Here is a 16,341-nt window from a genome sequence, read left to right on the forward strand (position 1 = left end):
GGCCTTTTGGGCTATCAAGAAGCTTAACTTTTACCTACCCACTACAGGTGCCCATAGGAAACTCCAGCTATCTGAGTTGGAAGAGCTTAGGAATGAAGTATATGAGAATGCCCGGATTTACAAGGCAAAAACCAAGGCTTTCCATGATAGGCACATTTTGAGAAAAACTTTTGAGGTAGATCAAAAAGTTTTGTTGTACAATTCTTATTTGCACATCTTTCCAGGTAAGTTGCGCTCTAGATGGGATGGCCCCTATATAGTTCAGACTGTCTATCCTCATGGGGCTATTGAAATCCTCAATCCAAGTATAGGAGCTACTTTCAAGGTAAATGCCCAATGTTTGAAGTCATACATAGAGATGCCTACTCCAGTTGAGGAAGAGGTCATGGATCTCCATGAGCCTCTTTACCTTGATCACTGATATCCTGGTATGTATCCCCTCCCATGTCCTTATTCTTTCTTTTCTGCATGCATTGATGACACTGCATAACTTAAGTGTGGGGAGGGGGTGTTGAACTTTATTTGTGAATTTTGAGAATTTTGATTGTGGTGATAGTTTGGTTATGTGCATAAGTCTCTTTGATTGCAAAGCGAGAGAAAGAGGGAATTAGGTTCCCTAGCATGCGTAGTAATAAAAAAATCCATTTTCAAGGATGGTAGTTGGTTTGTATCCGGTGATGGAGATTGAGTTTAAAAATATGAGTGCTATTTCATTTGATGGTTAGATTCCTCTATGTGTTTATGGACCCTTTGATCTTTTGGCTAGTAGTTGAGACCAATTTGTTTGTGGTAAGGTAAGGCATGAAAGTGAAAGTGAATGGAAAAAAAAAAAGTGAAAAAAAAAGAAATAAAAGAGAAAGAAAGGAAAGTGGAATTCCTTGGGACTAGACAGGGCACTGTGCCTCATGAAGCAGGGTGACTTGATCGAAATTCCTTGGAAGGAAACTCAAAAAAAACTCTTGCATCAATGTCTCAAAGTCTTCATAGATACATGCAAAAAGCGAAGCTACCAAGTATTTAGGTGTCTGGTGTATGCTCCACCATGTCATTCAGGGAACATTGATAGAGTAGAAATAGAGTTTGTGGAAAAAGAAAAAAAAAACTTTTGCCTTAATGCCTGAAAAAAAAGAAAGTATGGTCAACAATACTCAATGCCTAAGTCTTTGGTTCCATCGATGCTATGGGGGGTTTACTTGAAGGTGAGTAGTGTTCAGAAGATAAGAGGAGATCCCTTAATCTTGATATATGCCAGTTGCTTGAATTGATGTGGGGTGATAAAATTCAAGTGTGGGGGAACCTTTGGCTCCTTAATCTTTAGTTGAGTAGTTCTTTGAGACTGTGTGCACTATCTTACTTATGCCATGGGAAAAAATTTACATCATTCTTTTTGATTTATTGAATTTTGGGTGTATATTCACTGCAAACACCCACGAGACACAACTCGTCCACTAGGGGTAACCTAGGGGTTTAAAGGCTTGTGGCACATGCTAAGTGCAACCGTGATTCCTACGAAAGTGAGTTAGGATTTTCTGCATTTTAGGTTAGTTTTTTCTTTTGTTTACTTGAGGACAAGTAACATTCAAGTGTGGGGGAATCTGATGAGCACATTTATGTGTGAAATCTTAGGGCATAAAGCATACATTTTACCACATTGGACAGAGTTACTTTGGTGCTTTCTTGTGTTTTTCAGGTTTTGGGCTATTCTGGACTATCAGGAGCTGCATGTCCCAAGTTTCACGTAAAGTTGCCATTTTTCCTTCCATGGATATAAAGAGGACTAAATTTTTGGAGCAAGTTAAACGTGACAGAATGCAAATACGCATTCGTCTAGCCCATCGTACAGTTGATTATTCTTTTCAGCCCAAGAAAGGATAATGGGTAAGAAAGGAGCTGTAGTGCAAGCCCATAGTCAGTCTACCACTGCCCAAGGACATTTTTTACATTATAGAAGATATTTCTAAGCAATGGTGGAGATCTACTGCAAGTACAGGGCAGTTTTGGCAATTTTGCATTCTTAAAGAGAGAGAAGGACTGCTACCCACATGGAGGGACCCACACTGCCATTAGATTCCATTAATTTTGAAGGTCCACAAGGTGTCCACGAATTTTATGGGTTGCATTTAATGCCCCATGATTTTTAGAAGACACATTGGGGATTTTGTTATTTGGTTGAGTGAAATCCTAGTCATCGCTCTCTCTCTCCCCTCCAACTTTTCAAGGGCATTCCTATAATTTCACTTGGGATAAATTTATTTTGAAAGATATTTTCTCATCTATGGAAGATTGAAAAATAAAAAATGCTTTGATTTTATTGCTTGGAGAAGATATCTACAAAGAAAATGAAGCACAAGTTAGAATCAGAAATTTACTTTTCTAGAAATAGAAGGTTTATGTAAACAATATTATCTTCTTTTCTTCTTTCTATTTTTTTTCTTTTTCTTAGGAGCCAAGGCATTGTAAAGGAGGAAGGAGAAGAGAATATTCTCTTTTCTTAGGGAATATTTCTCCTACACTTCCCTCTTCTCTCTTCTCCCTTTGCCCCTATAAATACCCCCTACCTCTCTTGTAAAGTTGGCTTATTCACTTAGTGAAATTTCTTCTCATCTTCTCCTTCTAATTTGTGATTTTTGGCTTTTCTAAGTTCTAGTTTGCTTTTTTGATTTTCATTTAATGGTTATAATAAGTTTAGTTTATGCTTTAATTTCAATTTAAGTCTTCAATTGGGTTGTAATTTCTTAATTCTAGTTTAGGTTTTAAGCCTTCTAGTCTAAGTTCTTAAGTTGATGACAAGACTTGAAGATTTAGAAGAGGAGGCCATGGTAAGTTTATGCAAGTATTCAAGCTTTTCAATTACATTCATGCAAGCACATCCAGGTTTTACTATCTAAACTCTCAATCTCATTCTCCATCTCTCTCTATCTTCTTCTTCTTCTCCTCCCTCTATTTCTTTTATTTTAATTTTATATGGGTGTGGTTTGTGGATGCATTTTTATTCCCTTATTTCTTTTTATGTGGTTAGTATGTGTGGCTACATTTTATTCCTTTCAATTTGCTTAGTTTGATAAGTTAGATGCTCATGTGTTAGGACGCCGATTTAATCCCTTAATTTTGTTAGATGCTTATGAGTTAGGATGCATTGATTTTCGTTAGTTTAATTAGTTTAATTTAATACTGTAATTTGGTTCACTTTGCATTACTTTTAAGTTACTTAATTAGAGTGATATATATCTTCTCGTGTTCGACCCGTAGCTACGATTGACTCGTACGCTTGCGGTTTTATTTTAACTCAAACACCTATCAATGCTGATTTTTGCTTAATCTATGATCAAATTCTTAATTATATCAATGCTGATTTTTATCTGATCTAGATCAAATTTTTAATCCTATTAATGCTAAATTTATTTGATCTATGATTCTATTCTCTTATTGATCCATGTTATATGTTGATTTACCAAGATCCTTTAAATCAAAGCATGAAGGTTATTTCAATACCATAATTTTCCTAACATAAAATTCAATTGAGGTTTTGGCAATATGCATGATATTTTAAGAGATGGGAATAATGTTTTCACATGGATTCTTATATTTATACAAGTCTTCTTATGACTATGTAATTTTAAAGACTTATGTGGTATCTATCGGAATGGGTAATGTCATATTGTTTAAGGTTGTATCACGTTATAGGCGGTATTAAGTTACAGGGCAATATGTCACAATCTCGTAGGTTTAACCAAGAATATTTTAAAAGAAGGTTTAGAATGGAACCTGAATGTGGTTAAAGGTTGTATTACGTTACAAGCCGTATCACATTACGGGACCATAATTTAGATTGCTCTTTTTATTTTTATTTTCTGTGTTGAATTAATACTATTAAAGGCTGGAATTGAATTGACATATTTTTATATAACGAATGCATGGCATGACATGAAACTGTTCCTTGTTTCTATTCGATTTGTTGTCTTAAATCCTGATTTACTCTTGACTATTGACTTTTGTTTTAAAACCCTTGATTTAATACTTGAAGGGTTGTATGATGTGCACTTGCTAACCTTTTTCCCAAAAGCTTACCCCTTTATATGATTTCAGATGGTGTGCCTATAGAAATCTAACCTGAAACCCTACTTGGTGGATAGGCGAGTGGAGAAGATGAGCCTCGTGAAGACATTGATGGACCCTATTATATATGCTATTAGAGAATATTAGGGACTGTTATCAGTTTAGAATCTTTTAGAATTAATGTTTTATTTTGAGACTTTATGGAAGATTCTTTATTAAGGTTTTACTTTAAGTTTAGGAGATAACTGTAATAAGTTACTTTGATGGTTTGAATAAGACTTCCGTTGAATATCTCTGAAAAATGGTTACTAGTGATGATTTTATGAGAAATCATTTTTTTACCATACTTGTAATTAAATCCGGTTTATTATCTTTAAACGCGTCGATCCTTGAACCGTTAACGACCTAATTTCCAAACCGGAAGGTAGGACGTTACAATCACATCCTCAGAGAATCAAGCCAAGTTGTTTAAAGACGTCCTTGAAGGTCTTACTAAGTTATACTTGAAGAAAGATTAAGGTTAAAACAAGTTTTTAATTAACTATAATTTGACATATTTTGGTTATGCTAAGTTTGGTAAGAGAGATATTTTAATTTATGTTAAGGTTGGTAATTTATAAGATCTTTTAATTTATGTTAAGGTTGGTAATTAGGAGATATTTTAATTTATGCTTGGTTCGTAAGAGAGAAAAAACCTTGATATGTATTATTTGGTCTTAATATAGATGGCAATGGCATTATTGTTATTAATATCAAATCTGGAAGAACAAGTTTTACCAAATGACATTTTTGTTCTATTATTGTTCCGAAAACATTCTTCAAGCCGATACCAAACCGCCATTTTAATACACAGAACATCGTTCCAGACCAGAAATGCCAAAGAATGTTCCTGACTAAGAACGGGTGTTCTTTACTAAGACCGTTACCAAACGTAGCCTTAAAATATTTATTTAGATTATTTTTCTTAATATATCAGTATTCATGTCCAAATTATGAAATTACCCCCCATCCATATAAATTTCAAGATTTTAAACTTTACTAACCGACTTGATATCGGTCAGACATTTTCTAACCGGTTGGACAGCCGGTAGATCCGGTTTGGCTCCTTAGCTACTACAACCAACTAGTCAATTCAATTGGGTGAACTGGTCAAACTGGTTGGTGAAACACCCCCTACTTTGAGAGTTTTCAGTCTAGTCTTCTTGGGGCATTTTTACCAACGGTTCTTCTACAAATTTTGGTCAATATAATGGGCCTTTAGGCATCTCCTAAGGTCTAACTAGGCTTAAGAGTAAATGAATAAATGCATATTCTATGCAAGTGATGCAGTGTCTTATTCTAGAATAAGTGGTATTCGCTCTTCATTTTTCTTTAAGCTTCAATTGATTTCAAGTCTTAGGTTTCTTTAATCCTCTATATCCTTTACAATGGTGATGTTCACTGATGTTCCATTCTTTGTTTCTCCATATTGGATCACTACAAGGCATCATACTTGAAAAGTATTTGTTATCATCAAAACCAAGTTGTGACCAACTTAAGAGAGTTGGATTCCCGTGTGGGTATTTTCCCAACAAAGTTGTAACGGTTTAATTAATGAATGTTATATTAAATACAGTTTTAGGTTTCTGGTAGATGCCATCAGTCCCTTGATAGATTTGTAATATTTTTAAATTATATATTTCCACTTATAGAACTCTGATGATTATATGAAATGATTAAGCCTTTCGGACACCCATGCCCATTATGGGATATTAAGAATGTTAAGCTATATTTTCTCTTTATGCTGTCCTAGCCAGATCTGGTGTCATGGGCCCCACTAGGTTTGTGAGATTGGAATCGTGACATAATTAATACAAATATATATTTTTTTCTGCTAAAATTCAACAGATTTTATAGAACTATAGAACAAAGAATGGAAGAAGAATGTACATCAAAGATATCTAGAAGGAACAGATATCGTAAAAAATAAAAATAAAGAAAATTGAAGGTAGATTTCCACTCCATCTTCGGCAATACCATCAGTAGAGAGGAAATCTAACCCAAGCAAACAACTACTCGAACGCAACTCAATCTAAATTGAGGTCTTTCTTCCAAATCACATATGAAATCCTCTACGACAAATGGTGGTGGAAACATCCAAGAGTTAGATTCATGAGATTAAGCAATCTTCTTAGCTAAAGAATCCACAACAGGATTCATCTTACAATAGCAATGAGAGATTCTGCATGTCGACACATCAAGGAATGGTTTGTAAAAAATTCTCATATGCAGAAAATACCAAAGGATCAAAAGATTCCTGATGCACTCTACAACAGAAACTAAATGACATTCCCCCCAATACTTATTTAATCCAAGTTTCTGCATAAATCTCAAACCTTCAATGAATGCAATCAGCAAAGAAATTTGATGAAACACCCACATAAGAGCTTAAACTACTTAGAAGCGCGCCAAATGAATTTCTAAAAATTCATCCAATGCTTTCATGACCTGGATTCCCCAACACATTTCCACCAATACAAGTATATATAACTACAAGTAATTTTTGTAGAAGTCGCTTTTGATTATGATAAGTGATGTCGAACTTTAATGTCACTGACAGTTTGATCCTCCATCTTCACTCCATTTAGAAATTCCTTATACCATTTTGCAGATAATTTTGGTATTCTCTCCAATGTATTGTAGTTCACATAATGAATCCCAAATCGCAAAGAATATCCATTTGACCATTCAAAATTGTTGAGTAGAGACCATATGAAGTATCCCTTCATATTAGCTCCATTACTGCAAATATAATTAGCAAGAGTGGGCAAGGATTAATAAGGGGGAAAACATTCGTGCAATAAACAATAAATATGGGGGAGTGCCTCTTGGCATGGTGGTGGCTGCCAGTGCAGTAGTGTACTAGCCTAAGTCCAAGGGAGAAGTCATTGGTTTGACTCCCCTAATTGGATGTTAGACATCTTTATTCCACCTCCCATCCCCCATTAGCCGCAAATAAAAATAAAAGGTGGCAATTAGTTAGATTCAAGCTAAGTAGGAAAACATTATTATTGGTGCTTATTAATCTTAATCCCTAAATGATCGTACAAATAATTGCCACCTCTAAAGATTTAAAAGATATAATCTTGTTTGATACTAATAACGTATCTCATTGCCTTGGTTAATGAAGTTAAATAGCTATTTAAAAAGTCTACTCTCTTCGCATCATTGAGAAAGTCCTCGACAGGAGAATCAGAATAACTTGCATCAGCATACCCTACAAATAAGGTATTGTATTATTATTAGGTTACAAGTATATGCATGTGCATAAATGCATACTGTTTGAATTATGAGTGTGCAAAAAAATGCAAAATATCCAAGGGTTTTTACTCTATTAAATTGACTAGAAAGTCTTACTTGGTCTAATACCTATTTGGATATGCAAAAAATATTCTAGATTAGCTACACGTCAAATTTTAAACTTAAATCCAGTCATATAAGAACCCATATATGTCCATGAACGCCTGTGCTTTTCAATTGTTTAAGTATTGACATGCAACACAGTCTTGGATTTTCAGAACTGTAATTTGCCAATTGGCCAACTGGGCAAAAACTTGTCATGTAAGCAAAGAACCCTGATGTCAACTTTTTTACAAAAGTTCTGCCACGATTGACCTACCACATGCCAAGAAATTTGTGTAGACCTGATATTTCTCTATTTAAAGGAAAGTAGTAATTAAGGGTGTCAAAGTTCTACTGAACCGGTCAAACCTGTCAAAACCTACCGATTCAACCTGGACCAACCGAGTCCTTATTGGTTTGGTTTTGAGTTGATTTTATGAAACTATTATAAATTAAAATAAAAAAGAGGACTGAACCTAATAAGAAATTGAAACCAGACCATTAGTAACTCGATAAGAAATCGAAAACACACAAAAAAGAAACAAAATTTCTCATTGATTTCCTTATGTATACTTGTAAAATCAAAATCAAGTCGTACTGAACCCAATAGTAGCCCGATTACAAACCGATAACAAAAAGTCAATAAGAAACCGGACTGAAACCGACCAGATTCAAACTTCTTTAATGGTTTGATCTCAGGTTGACCTAGTACCAGACCCAAACCGATTTAGCCCAATGAAAATCGGACCGAACCGAAGGATTGACACCCTTAGTAGCAATCCCCCACCCAGTTTCTAGTGTTTTTTTCATATATAAATGATGAAATACAATTTTAGAAACTGAAACATGAAAGAAAAGGGATAAAAAAGCAATAAGCAATTTAAGTGAATCACAAGTTTTATCAAATTGTGATGATTAGATCTTATAGTTGCAATTTAATGGAGAGACAAAATTTTTAAGATGCTCATTTTCATAGCTACTTTAGTTTGGTTATAGTGGTGGAATATTAATGCAATGGTCCGATTAAACAAATCATTTATAAAGATGGCCTATATGAATAAGATAAACATAGGCCAACTATTTTAGCATATCATACCATTCTCAGTAACTATCATTGGAGTGTTGTTATATCTTTCTTTGAAGTACATGACCACTTTCTCCATGCTAGAAGGAACCACATAAAAGTCTGGCATCCCTGTCTGAAAAAGGGGAAAACACATCATTAAAGCTACATAATAAATTTATCAGAATTATAAATAAAGAATTATAAAAAAATATTATGGCATTGACAACGGTAAAAAAGGTGCTTCTTTTTATTATTTTTTTTTTCTTTTCTTCAGAGGATACAATGGACTACTATGATTAGTAAAATCATAAAACTAATACTGAAAAGATTCATCTCCCACACCCCCCCCCAAAAAAACGGCAAGTTATGTCCATTTAATCAAAGTAGTGGTTGATTGTCTAGAATGAACCAGCTCATTTGGGGGACACAACAGATTTTGAAAATAAAAGTATCCTAGATCCTAAAATCCCTTTTGCCCAGATTCTACTTGGAACTTGCATTTAGCTACATATTAGGGAATCCCGGTTTCCTTCTTGTAATTCCCATGTAATATCTTTGTCGTTGCAGCCTCTGTTCTTTGGGGCCAGATCGGACTCTCCTTCATTCTCTTTCTCTTGGGTGTTGTATTTTTTGGACTTCGTTAGATAAATTTATTTATATTTTAAAAAAAAATAGGTTAACTATTCAATTTTCTTGTTTTGTTTTTTTCAAAATAAGTTCACCCATTTGACAACTTAATTTGTTTGAAATAAATATATCCACAACTTAATTTCTCTTTCACTTACCGGCTCTCCAATAGGACGGCCATCCAATAGGACGGCCATCTCTTTCTACTGTAGGGTTCACAAATGCATCAATTTGTGAAGTCATAGAGTTGCATCGAGAGAATAGGCAATCTTGTGCATAGAAGGTTGTATAATGATTAAGGCCAATGTAGTCTAATTTATTTTTCAACTTTTCTTTTTCTTCTCGTGAGAATACTGGTAGTAGTGGACCCAATATTTCACGCATTTCAAAAGGATAATCACCATACATTATGGGGTCCAATATCCTACAAACATAAAACATATGAGTATTTTAGAAGAAAATAATTAAAGAAAACATAAGTAATATTAAGAATATATTTACTAGTTTTCATTTTTATTTCTTTCTTTAATTGGTGTGTTCATAATTGTGTTTTGATTCTTCATTGTCTGGCTAACTTGGCCTTCTGCCTAGTGGAATCATATTTTTAGTCCTGTTGTTTCCTTCTTATTCAAAGACTTATTCAACAAAAAAATAGCTTGGGCTCAGATTTAGCTATATTCTTAATGTAATCACATCTAAGGCATGATGATTATGTTGGTTATTAAAGTGTCAAATTAAAGATTTGAATCCATATGGGTCTTACCTTATGCAACATTAGGGGATTCTAACTAGAACAAGAGGGATATAGGTTACCTAACTGTCTACAGTCGTAGACTCTCCAAAGAATATATTACTAGTGAGCACAAGTTGATCCGTAATTCCTCGAACACCTTAACGGGTGGTGATTTATTTACATGGATAAATAAAAAACTAACAAGACATTTTTAGTAGTAGTAATAGCACTTATTTAAGATCATCATCTTATTACATCCACATATAGGTGAGGAATGTATACACATATGATAAATTATAGATTGATTACCATGCATGGAAGAAATCAACTGCCCGTTTAGCTGCTAAGTGATCTGCTGAGGTATCTCTATGTGGTTCATACCACATTGCATGTATAACGATCCCAATCATACCTCCTTGCTTAACCTTTGTTTAAGGTAAAAAAAAAAATGAATAAATAAATAATAGAAACATGTTTGCATGAGATTCCAATTATAAACCATATGCATACAGAGAACACGTAGAAGAAGAAGAAGAGTTTTCATATTACTTGATATTTTCTCCTATAAATGTCTACAGCTGTGGCCTGTGATAATATCATGTTGTGTGCAGCGACATATGGTTCATTTGCTAGGTTCCCATAATGACAACCATTCGAGGGTTTGGTGCAATGGTTGGGTGGGATATCCCCTATGATATAACCAAGTTTTGCTACAAGATTTGGTTCATTCATTGTTGCCCAATATTTTACTCTATTATCAAAAGCCTTGAAACATACTTCTGCAAAATATCCAAAATCTTTCCTACATGTGTGAGTAGTGGAATTTTGAAGAAAATATAATAACATAAATAAATAAAATGATAAGAATACAATTAAAAAATTGAAAAATAACATAGTGAAAATAAAATAGACTTACTGTATTTCCGGACTCAACCATGAACCATATCGATCTTCAAGTTCTTGAGGAAGATCAACATGGTGCAATGTAACAAATGATTGTATCCCTATTCAAATCCGTAACAATTAAGATAAGAAAATTTTCTCTAGTTGCAGGTTATTAAAGGGAAATGAAATTAAATTAAATAGAAAAGAAATTATACTTGCGATTATGTAATTAACTTAAAATATTACTAAGCATGGTACTTAAAATTTTCAAGTATCTGGATTCTTTCTTTTTTTTTGTTCCATTTCTTGGCCCAACCTATATGAGTTGCACCCTTAACTCAAATCCAAGGAATCTGATTGAGAATCAACTAGAATACAGTTATTGCATTTTTAAAATTTTGAGATATATAATGTTTTGTCATTGGTGGTAATGATTAAAAATGTTCCATTTTATTCTTAATTTCAATTCCATTCCCCTTAATTCACTTCCAAACAAACAGAGCCAAAAAATTTAAATTAAAAATAAATAAATTAGGAATTTTACCTTTTTGTAAGAGAGCATTAATTAGCTTGTTGTAAAATTCAATTCCTGTAGGGTTAACTTTTCCAAATCTACCTTCTGCATTTAGGACATAATTGAAACATAAATATATCAAGTAGTGTCCTTATTAGTTTCTATTAATGTCAATAGGATTGACCATAGTAAAACGTACTTGGCAGGATTCTTTACCATGAAATGGAAAATCTATAAGAATTCACTCCAAGGGAATGCATTAACTCCACATCTTCCTGTTTGACAATAAACTTTAAGATTATAAACCTAAATTCTAGATCTTTACCCAAGTAATAAGATGCAATAAACTTGGTCTTAATTGATACAACAAAACAACTTAAAAATGAATAATAAGCTTTCTAAGATTAGAATTTGTCTAAAGTTGAGATTTGACCCTTCCATATAATGTCGGCCCTTATAATAATTTTAGGGACCAGATTTCATCCAAAACATTTATTCCAAGTAGCTATGTTGGATGAGTCAAGATTTTCTTTTGGAGCCGGGTTTGGGTTACATTGTACTCGATCGTGATTATTGATATAAAAGTGACTTATTATATTATTTTCAATAGTTGTCTTTGTCCATGTGAAATGAAATGATTTACCCTCATGAGAAAAAAAGAAGTGTCATACTAAAAGGGTTAAAAAGTAAGTTTACAATCTTATTGTAACCAACCTTGGTGACAACAAGATTTTCCCAAAAAAGTATTCGCTTCAAAAGAAGTATAGTAGTTTCCCAAAGAAGTTTGTTATTATGAAGAACCTAATAAGAAATGAAAGATATTTGAACACGTACCATGTAGCGGTGGTAGTGATCGGTAGAAACATCTACATTGCTTCCATCCTTGATACATCCTATAAGATGAACCAAAGAAAATTGGTTAGACACTAGAATAATTATTAAATCAATGAGTGATCATTAGTGTCATTTCCACTGTCTTCTCTTGCTACTGATTATCCAAGGTCACGAATGAATAAATCCAGGCTCCATAGCCATTGTTAAGAGGTGCTATGAAAATTGTTGTTTTACCCTAAAGTTGTGTACTTAAGTTGGCAATGACCAACACCTCCCAATTAAGATGTCATAAATTCAACTTTCCTTCATGAGAACCTACTAAAAAATAAATAGTTATGGACCCAATAAAATTTCATTATTTTTGAATTTGTCCATTCTACATTTTTGTCTTGGTTGGAACTTCCTTGTGAGTGTAGCCCATCTATTTTTTTCCTATCTCTTCTCCAAGTCAGTTTGGGGTAGCATTCTAAGAAAATGTTGGTCTATTCCTAGAGTTATCCTTTCTATTTACAGAAAATAGAAGTATATTCTATAATCTTTCAATAGCAAAACCGTTTGTGACACTCTTGGTAAGTTGGTTTTTAGTGCAGTGAATCATCATATCTGGTGGGAACGAAATCAAAGGAGGACTTTTTCCTCATGTTCTATTTAACAAATCTAAGACTCCAATACTTTTGAGATAAGAAATAAAATTCTTCATAGATTTGCTATTTACCCAGAGACTACGAGAAATAGATCTCTTGCGTTGGCTTGAAATCTTCCTCTTGTTTTTTCCCCTAGTTTTGATGTATCCTCTATTTTCTTTGTTTCTCCCCTCCCCCCTTCCCCCTCCCTCCCTCCCTCCCTCCCTCCCTCCTTGTTTTATTGTTCCCCCATTTGTTAGGTTATTTTTGTCCCCTTGGATTTTGTTGTATCTATTTTGGTGGTTGTTCAGTTTACTTTTGTTGAGGTCTGTCCCCCTTGCTAGCCTTTGGTTTTTGGATTTTGTCTCTCTTTTATTTAATAAATTATCCCTTCACAAAAAAAAATGCTGATACTAGACATATGTTAATTAGGGTCCCCCAATATGCTACAAATGGATCTAAACTTTATTGATTCTCTAATCTTTCCATTTAGGAATATCGTCATTAATGCAAAGTATAATGCCTTAAATTTAATTTATTTGTTCACACTCATGAAAAGATTCCAAAGTAGTAGTCGATTTTAGTAATTTCAAAAAGAAACTCCAGAAGTAGTGGATTGTAGATTGCATCTCAAAAAAGTAAGGTCAAAAGTGGAAGTTACCTGGCAGATGAGTATATACATCCCAATTGTCGAGGCTTTTGTTACCTTCTAAGTAGGCACCTTCAACCTAGAAAGGTACGTATTAAGCAATAAATCAAGATGCTTATGAAGATGATCAGAGCTTCTAGAAATTGTGCAAGAGATATAGTTGCTTGATAACACCAAAATGGGAGAAAGAATGCCACCCGATTACGCTTCTAGTGCACGCTGCACCTGCATCCAAACACAGGGGTGCACGTAATGACCGTTGCAACCCCTTGGAAAGATGGAAATGACCAAAGGTGCGACGATCATTTTGCGCGCCCCTGTGTTTGGGTACAGGGGGAGCGTGCACTGCGTGACTGGGTGGCGTTCTCTTTCCCTACCAAAATTTTATCTCATACAATTCAGATAACATATATCCATGAAAACAAATCGAGAGGGCACGGAATAAAAGTTTGTAAAAGTTCTTGTGTCCATTCATGAAATCCTCTATCAGATATGGGTAGACCACCATATGTGATAATCGGTTTGTTTTTGGTTATTCCATTCTATTTTGGTTCGGTTCAAGATATTGAATGTAGAAATCAATACTGAACCCAATCAAGAATAAGAACACATTTTCAAAATCAAAACCAAACCGACTCGGTTCGATTTGGTTTTTATTCGATTTCATTTTTGGTTCTTTATTCGGTTTATGTCCTATTACTTAGACATGTTACCAATAAATAATATAGAATTTAGCCTCCAACTACTAATACAAATGACTTGAATGCAATGCACAATCCACAAGAAAAATAGAAGGTTCAGTTATCTTATTTTGGAAAGAATAAACAAAATTATAGTTCAAAGTCAACAATGTATATTTAATCACTTGGATTCATAAGGATGAATATTAAACAAATGTCCCAATTTGCTTATGACTTAATGATGTTTTATGCCATTATCTTAGAAAATTCAGCTAGTTCTTCCCTTCACCATATTTGAACAAACTGTAAGTAAGATTGTCCCATGTAGAACTTTCATTGTGTACTAGGGGCTTTCGGAGTATTTTTTGAGGTAGCCCACAAACCCTAACTCTAAACTATTAATACAATTTAGATAGAGTAAATTCAGTTCAATTATAATCAAATGGTTATACCCTTGAAATTGAAACCGAATCGAAATTGAGAAAAAAAAATCCTTATTTTAAAACCAAAACTTAATCTATTATTCTTCGATTTGGTTCAAAACCCGGTTGCCACATAGAAAATTAAAGTGTTAAAAAAATGTTTAAAAATAAATATAAGGATGAAAATTTGAGGAAATAATCCCAATATATGGAGGTATATGGTTGCATTTGACTCCAAAATTGGATATGTGGTGAATCAAGACCTTGCCTATCTCTTAATTCCACATGGGTGTTATAGGCTGTATGGGAACCCTTTCCTATATGTGGCCAAACTACAAAGAACTCTCCATTGGAATCTAAATCCTCAAAAATATTTTACATTAATTTGTATACTAATCCCTTGGCAATACGGTGTCTAGTTAGTTTCTATTATTCTTTCTACACATGTAATCTCCCTGCAAAGTATTAATAGAAGAGTTATTAACATGATATATATAAAGAGTATTATCGATTCTATACTATAGGAGCAAAAACTTTATGACCTAGATTGCACCTAAGGTTGTGGAAAATTTTCTCCATTCTCTAATATATAATAATGGACATTATTAGAATTTTTGCAATGTTCCAAGTCTTGACGGACTTTTAACCATTAAAATATGCTCATTTTTTTATGAAAATTAACCAATAAATGGTTGTGGTACTTTATAACATGGATCCACCCAACATACGATAAGAAGTTCAATATTATTAGTGTATCAAGTAAATCATACCCATATCCTTTTCAAGTAAATGTACCATTTGTAGCATTGGTACCCATACTAATACTGCTTATCAATTTTTGGGGCTATGGTTTTGAGAGTGAGAATATAAAGATTAAAAAGGGGTGCATCTGGTTTTCGCCAAGTAGTGAACTAAGAAATGTAACCTTACTTTTTTTGCCCTTTGTATTATTCCGAAAAGTTATTTAATGTGGGATAATCTCTTCATTTAACATGAACAATAACAACTTTTGAAAATAACATAATGATAAATGTAACGCCTCCAAACCGGCCTAAGGGTAAGGGTCGTCACACAAATCCACAAGATCGAAATGGTTTTAGATAGATGAACCAAAATTGAACCATTAGTCATAATCTCCAAATAAATCCTCAATAATACCATCATATAACACAGTGGAAGACTTAAACAGTTAAATTCAACATTCAATTAATATGAATTCGAATATTCAAAACTAAGGTGTTGGTGACACCACACTAAAAGTAAGAATAAATCCTTATTACATCCATCCATCCAAATATTAAAGCAAATCATGTATCAAGGTCAAATCATTACAACCGTCCCAAATAAAAGAAGGTAAATGATTCCATAAATTTTCTAATCATCCCCAATCTGAGTATCATCTCCTCCAACAACTTCAGTGCATTCATCACATGAGCATGGCTCCTGACTCTCGTTCTCTGTGTGGTTAAATAAAGGGGTAAGCTTGGAAAAAACTTAATGAGTAAGGGAAAACAGAACATAAATATTGATAAGCAAAATGCATATCTAAAAATGTAATAGAATCTCAAAACATATGTTATATAAATCTGAAAATATCACAAATTTCAGTAAAACATGTCATGAATTCAAATGTTTGTAACACCAATTCCAATTAATAGCCTTAGCAGGTTCATAAAGTGGCACTATTAAAAATCAACATGTCATCAATATAATCAATGGGATGGGACTCAGGCTCTTGGCTCACAGAACCGGTAACAGGTTCCTATGGAGGGGAAACCACGTTCCTTAAATGTCACGCTCTTGCCTCACCTCCCAGTCCACATACCTAAACATAATGAAATTGTGAACTTTGAGCTCTTGGCTCACAGAAC

This window comes from Telopea speciosissima, chromosome 3, assembly GCF_018873765.1.
Source record: "Telopea speciosissima isolate NSW1024214 ecotype Mountain lineage chromosome 3, Tspe_v1, whole genome shotgun sequence".
NCBI classification, from domain to species: Eukaryota; Viridiplantae; Streptophyta; class Magnoliopsida; order Proteales; family Proteaceae; genus Telopea; species Telopea speciosissima.